This window comes from Cebus imitator, unplaced genomic scaffold (genome assembly GCF_001604975.1).
Source record: "Cebus imitator isolate Cc_AM_T3 unplaced genomic scaffold, Cebus_imitator-1.0 Scaffold189, whole genome shotgun sequence".
Taxonomy (NCBI): domain Eukaryota; kingdom Metazoa; phylum Chordata; class Mammalia; order Primates; family Cebidae; genus Cebus; species Cebus imitator.
In genome coordinates, this window is record NW_016107504.1 from 2,210,953 (window position 1) to 2,217,112 (window position 6,160).

Genomic DNA, 6,160 nt, shown 5'->3' on the forward strand with positions numbered 1-6,160 from the left:
TCTGTCACATATTCTTACCTTCTTTATATCAATAGACCTTTAAAAGTGACTTAAAAACATTCTTGCCCGGCGCGGTGGCTCAAGCCTGTAATCCCAGCACTTTGGGAGGCCGAGGCGGGTGGATCACGAGGTCAAGAGATCGAGACCATCCTGGTCAACATGGTGAAACCCCGTCTCTACTAAAAATACAAAAAATTAGCTGGGCATGGTGGTGCGTGCCTGTAATCCCAGCTACTCAGGAGGCTGAGGCAGGAGAATTGCCTGAACCCAGGAGGCGGAGGTTGCGGTGAGCCAAGATTGCGCCATTGCACTCCAGCCTGGGTAACAAGAGCGAAACTCCGTCTCAAAAAAAAAAAAAAAACATTCTTAGCTCTTGGACCATAGAGCATGTGCCTCTTGGGGTCTGGATTGGGATCCCTTTCCTGTAACATATTTCTGGCAACCACAGAGTGGACTATAGTGGAGAAACCCTAACCCAACAGCTACTTTTGGGTAAGTGTTGGGGTCCTGTAATATCTGCATTTGGCCTGAGAGCTATAATCTGCTAAACTCTGATGGGTCTTATTGAAGGCACTGACTTACTTGACAGGCAAAGAGAGGGGAAAAACACTTAAGAAGGAAACTAAATATTGATCTGTGCCAGATACTAGGCAATTTCATGTATTTTTATCTACTCTGTGTAGGTTAATAATAGATTAACATCTTTTTTTTTTTTTTGAGATATGATATTGCTCTGTTACCCAGGCTGAAATGCTGAAATGCAGTGCCACAATCAAGGCTCATTACAGCCCCTGCCTCCTGGGTTCAAGCAGCTCTCGTGCCTCAGCCTCCCAAGTAGCTGGTTTGCAGGCATGCACCACCATGCCTGGCTTATTTTTGTATTTTTAGTAGAGATGGGAATTCTTCATGTTGGCCAGGCTGGTTTTGAACTCCTGGCCTCAAATGATCTGCCGTCTTGGCAGGGGATTCCAGGTGTGAGTGACCATGTCTGGCTGAATTTTTATTCCTATCTTACTTTTTCCACAGCAGCATCTCCTATTGTATAGATATTATGATTACAAAGTAAGTATTGGTGAATATTATGTAGCATAAGCCTAACCACTGTAAGTCAGTGAATGACATTAATATTATAAAATTAAAAGGGATAGTGAATTATATAGCTTAAAAAGAGTTATACTAGGAGATGGGATCATACTCTAGTCTCCACTCTTTGGGACTGAAAATTTTGAATGAATTAGTGAATGTTGCTAATTTTATATGAAGAAGTTTGGGACAATATCTCTAGGGTGTACTCTATTTAGGGGTATAGAAGGTACATTAGCATATTAGACATTTTAAAAAGTTCTGGAGCAAAGAAACCTATTTGTTTGTTTTGTAATTCTACATTTCCAAGCCCCATTTGACCATGTTATAGACTTTCCCCCTAACAGAACACCTATTAATATTTATTGGATAGTCTTCTATGGGACACTTATTTGAGTAACATTAGTTTGAGTGGTGTAGTTTTGCAGTAATGGTACTTTCTTTAGTGGTGAAAATACTAAGAGGGATTAATTTCAGATAATAGTGGAGTGATGTTTATCAGATTAACTTTTCTTGAGATAAGAATGAAATACCGTGGACAAAATATAACAGCTATTTGATAGTACAAGAAACTAACCAAAGGAAGAAAGAGGAGAGGACTATGCACTTGAAAGAATGAAGTACACTGGACATACATGCATTTATATAACTTTTCCCCTGAGTACAGCCCTTAGTCTGCATGGCAAAGGATGGCTAAAACCCAGACAAAAACCCATGGTCATACTGTCTTGAGTCAGCAGACAGAGTTGAGGATGCCAGAATGGCTGGAAGGTGAGGGGGAAAATATTGGAATGTAGGGAAACACATTGGAAAGAGCTCACAAAATTGCTTATGGATTCCATCCCAATTTTTGCTTGGATCCTGAAGTTTATAGCCATAGAGGAAGATTCATAGGACACAGCAAAAAGGAACAGCTGGAAGGCTGTAATAACTGAGCATAGATTTAACTGCTGTTCATTGAAGGGAGAATGGAGTTTTAAGTTCAAGTTCAGCTGAGTTAACTATGCACTTTCTTAAAATGGAAGTTAAATCAATACTCTTCAGAGGAAGTTAAGAGAATCCAGAATCTCTCCATATTACCTACAATGTCCAGTATGCAATTAAAACTTACCAAGTAAAAGTGGTATACAGTCAAGAAAACCAACCCTGAACTAACACAGATGTTGGAATTTGTAGACAATGATTTAAAGCAGAAAATAGAAAAGGAAAATCTCCTCATAATGAGTGAACAAATAAAGAATCACAACAGAGTACTAGAAACTGTATTTTAAAAAGAAAATTTATATTTGAAAAGCAGAATATAAGAAAAAAAACTATTCACCAGATGGGCTTAACAGTAGAATGGAGATGGCAAAAGAAATAGTCAGTGATCCTAAGGATAAATCAGAAGAAAAATTTGATCTGAAGAGCACTGAAGAAAAAATTAAAAAAAAAAAAAAAAAAAAAAAAAAAAAAAAAGAAAACAAAAAAAAAAAAAAAAAAAAAAGAATAGGGCCCCAGTGACCTCTGTCACAGTGTCAAATGATCAAGTAAATATAAATGCAGTTATCTAAGGACAGAAGAGAAAGAACAGGATAGCAGAAAGAAGAAATAAATTATGGGGCAGTAAGAATGGCAGGAATTCTCCACACTTCATGAAAAGTATAAATTTACAGATATAAGAAGTTCAGCAAACCTCAAGCAAAATAAAAATGAAGAAAACTCTACCTAGACGCATCATAATGAAACTACTGGAAAAAAAAAAGAGATTAAAAGAAAATCTTGAAATAAGCTAGAAAAAAATTTATACCATATGTAGTGGAACAATTATATGAATGATGACAGACTTCTCATCGAAAAGTTTGGATAGTGTACGGCAATGTGAAAACATCATTAGAGAGCTAAAAATTTTTCCAGCACAATTATTATATACAGTGGAAAATATACTTCAAAAATAAAGGCAAATTTAAGACATTTTCTCAGAATAAAAATAGGGAATTATTCACCAACAGGCTTGCATTAAAAGAAATATAAAGAAATTTCTTCAAGCTAAAGGGAAATCTCACTAGATGGATGTGTGAATTTATAGGAAAGAATAGAAAGTACTAGAAATGGTGTAAATGTTGGTAAATGTAAGAAGACTGTATCTTTTTCCCTCTCTTTATTTAACACAAAGTACTGTTTCAAGTGTAACAACAGAGATTTAAAATATATGAAGCCAAAACTGACAGAATTAAAGAGATAGACAAATCCACAATCATGGTTGTGATTCTAACACTCCTATTTCTGTCGTTCTACTCTTAACAACTTAGGCTTAATTGACATATAAAGACCCTTAGATCCAACAGCTATAGAATGTAATTTTTTTTTCAAGAGCCATGGAATTTTCCCAGTGTAGACAATATGATAGGCCACAAAATGAGACCCTCTAAATACCAAAAGATTGAAAATATCAGTATATTCTCTTATCACAATGGAATGAGTAAGAAATAATAATAATATTTGTAGAAATTTCCTACTATTTGGAATTTTAAAAGCACCATTGTAAATAACTGCTGGACCAAGGAAGAAATTAAGGAAAATTAGAAAATGATTTTAGTTACATATTGTTGAAAACTGAAAATTTTGGAATCAGGTTAAAGCAGGGCGTGGGTGGGAAATAGATTTAAATGTCTGTGTTAGAAAAGAAGAAAGATTTAACACTAGTGACCGAAGTTTCTCACTTAAGAAGGTAGAAAATGAAAGGCAAATTAAAGTTAAGAGAATGAAGGAAATAACAAAGATAAAAGTAGCAATATATTAACTAGAAAAAAAATAGAAAACACAGCCAAATGTTGGTAATTGACAGCACAATAGATAATAAGAAAATAGAGACAACACAAATTACCCATATCAGGAATGATTCTACAATCATTAAATGATCAGTAAGGGACTATCACAAATCACCTTATAACAATAAATTTGACAACTTAGGTGAAATGGACAAATTCCTTAAGAAACCCGCATTACCAGAAACAAAAACAAATAAATGCGTGAGTGAGTGAATGAAAGAAGCAAAATATAAATAGCCCTATATATACTAAGGAAGTTGAATTATCAACCCTTCCAACTAAGAATTCCAGTTCCAGAAAAGTTTACTGATGAATTCTATGAAATATTTATACAGGTGACAATGTCAATCTTGCATAAACTTGTTCAGAAAATAGAGGGATCTGGAATGCCCTCCAGCTAATTTTGTGAAGCAAGCATAGCCCTGATACCAAAACCAGACAAAGGCAAAATGACAGAAACAGAAAAACAGAGATCAGTATCCCTTGTGAGCATAGATACAGAAATTCTTAAAATTTTAGCAAATCAGATCCAACAACATATAAAGTGGATGATAGGTTGTGACCAAGTGGGATTTATGGCAGGAATCCATGTTTGGTTTAACATTTGAAAATCAAAAATTTTGATTCTCTATATTAAGACCAAAACAAAATTTAGAGCATAATTATATAAACCCCCACATAATTATCTTAATAGATGCAAAGAATGCATTTAACAAAATTCAACATCCATTTCTAATAAAAATTACCCTTAGTAAAGTAGGAGTAGAAGAGATTTCCTCAACCTTAAAGGGCATATGGCAAATCCCTACAGCTAAAATTATACTCAATGGAGAAAGACTGACTTCTTTTCTCCTAACTTCAGGAACATTTGCTCTCACCAATTCTATTCAACATTGCTAGTATAGTAAGACAAGAAAAAGAAAAGAAAGAGTATCCAGATAGAGATTGAAAATGGAGAAATAACTTTTTTTGATGATGACGTGATTTGTCAATGTAGAAAAATGTTATGACATATGCTAAAAAGCTCCTTATCTATAGATTCAGTGCAACTCCAATCAAAATTCTTGTGGTTTTGGGGGGCTAAAAATTTAACAAGCTGATCCTAAGATTTAGATGGAAATGCAAATACAGCTTTTATAAAAAATAGTGTTAGAGGATTTACAGTACAAAATTCCAAGACTTAGTATAAAACCACATTAAACCAGATAGTGTGCTATTAGCCAAATGATAGGCATATAGATGAATGGGACATAATAGAGACTCACAGGTGAATAGTGAATCTGTTTTTTGACAAAAATGCAAAGGCAGTGGAGAAAGTCTTTTCAATAAATAGTCCTGGAAGGGTTGGATATGCATATGCACAAAAGTGGCTACACTATATGTAAAAGTTAACTCAAAATACATCATAGAGCTAAGTATAAAATCTAAATCTCTAAGTCTTTAAGAAGGAAACAAAAGAGAAAATCCTTGTAACTTTGGGTTAGGCAGCTGTCTCTTAGATCTGACATCAAAAACACAATCCACCAAAGAAAATGCTGTTAAGTTGTATTTCCTCAAATGTAATAACTTGTTCTCCTCTAATAGTGTTATTAAAAGAATAAAAAGATCATCCACAGTCCAGGAATAATAATTTTTGCAAATTACGTATCTGATAAAAGACTTATATCCAGAATGTATAGAGAACTCTAAAAATTTAATAAACAAACAGCTCCAAATAAAATTTAATTATAAACAAATTGGCAAAGGATTTTAACACTTAGCAAAAACAAATAGATGGCAAATAAATACATGAAAAGATGCTCAACATGATTAATTAGGGCAATGCAAGTGAAAACCACAATAAGTTACCACCATAAACCTATTAGAATATTGACTAAAAACTTTTAGACATAGCATGTATAGATGAGAATGTGGAAGCAACTGGAACAATTACAGATTATTGGTATAAGTGCAAAATGATCTAAACGGTTTGGAAATTTCATACAATATTAAATGCCCATTATATGATCCTGTTGATTCCTAGGCATTTACCCATGAGACATTAAAGCATATACCTATATAAAACTTGTACATAAATATTCATAGTAGCTTTATTTGTAATAGCCAGAAACTGGAAGCAACTCAACTTCCCATCAACAGGTAAACAAAGCAACAATGAAATACTACTGAAAAATAAAAAGTAGGCCGGGCGCGGTGGCTCAAGCCTGTAATCCCAGCACTTTGGGAGGCCGAGGCGGGTGGATCCCGAGGTCAAGAGATCGAGACCA

The 6,160-nt window shown here is 34.4% G+C and overlaps 1 protein-coding gene across 4 annotated transcripts in view; it reads left to right on the forward strand.

The window, feature by feature from the left end:
- The window catches only part of COL4A5 (collagen type IV alpha 5 chain), a 258,298-nt gene that overhangs the window by 107,796 nt on the left and 144,342 nt on the right, over positions 1-6,160 (forward strand). The gene's annotated exons all lie outside the window — the stretch shown is intronic.